The following is an 885-nucleotide window of genomic DNA, read 5'->3' on the forward strand; positions in this document are numbered from 1 at the left end:
GAGCAGTGAGATGAGAACTGCAAACCTCACCGGATTTAAGGAGAGATGTATTGAGTGCGAGGACTATGGGCACCTCTGCCGAAACTGCCCGGGCAAGGATAAGGGCAAAATGTGTTACAGTTGTAAAAGCTACGGACACATAATTAAGGATTGCCCAAACTCAGGTGAGACAAATAAGAAGCCAAAAGTTAACATAAGACACACCAGTCCGCGGGGAAATAGTTTTCGTGGATTTGGGCGTGGTGGTGGGTCATTGAAGAGAAGGTCAGAGGGTTTAGGTACGAATGACTCAAAAGGCGCGAAAAGGGGGAAATACTATAACCTGAAGGGCAAAGGAGACAACAAGTACTCGAAGCCCAAGGCCAGTACAAAGTCTAATAAGGAGGGCTCAAGCAAAACCTCAGGAGGAGACTACAAAGAGAAGGGTGGAGGGTTAGATTCGAATCAAATAGGAGAGTGCATGGAAGTGGATGATGAGCTTTGTGAAAGTCAGACATTGCACGTAGATATTTGTTTTGACAAAGACAAATTTATTACCGAATTCCTCGCCGATTCTGGTGCCACGGAGCACTTAACAAATTCGAAACTATTTTTCAAGTCCCTCGACAAACAAGGTAAAGGCGTGATCAAATGCGCGAATAAAAATAAATAAGCAGATTTCAGAACGGAGGGGGTAGGTCAGGCAGAAATCGAATTGTTAAACGGTGAGAAATTTGAAGTAGATGAGGTAATATTTGCTGAGGCCCTTCAGGCTAACTTACTCTTTCTAAGACGATTCGCAGAGATGGATTTTGTCATATATCTAGATGACCAGAAAATAGATAACTTCAATCCAGAATCAAATGAGTCATTTATCTCAGGTGTGTATAGAAAACCATATTGGAT

Source organism: Diachasma alloeum, unplaced genomic scaffold, assembly GCF_001412515.2.
Source record: "Diachasma alloeum isolate Michigan unplaced genomic scaffold, Dall2.0 Dall_scaffold_00745, whole genome shotgun sequence".
Taxonomy (NCBI): Eukaryota; Metazoa; Arthropoda; class Insecta; order Hymenoptera; family Braconidae; genus Diachasma; species Diachasma alloeum.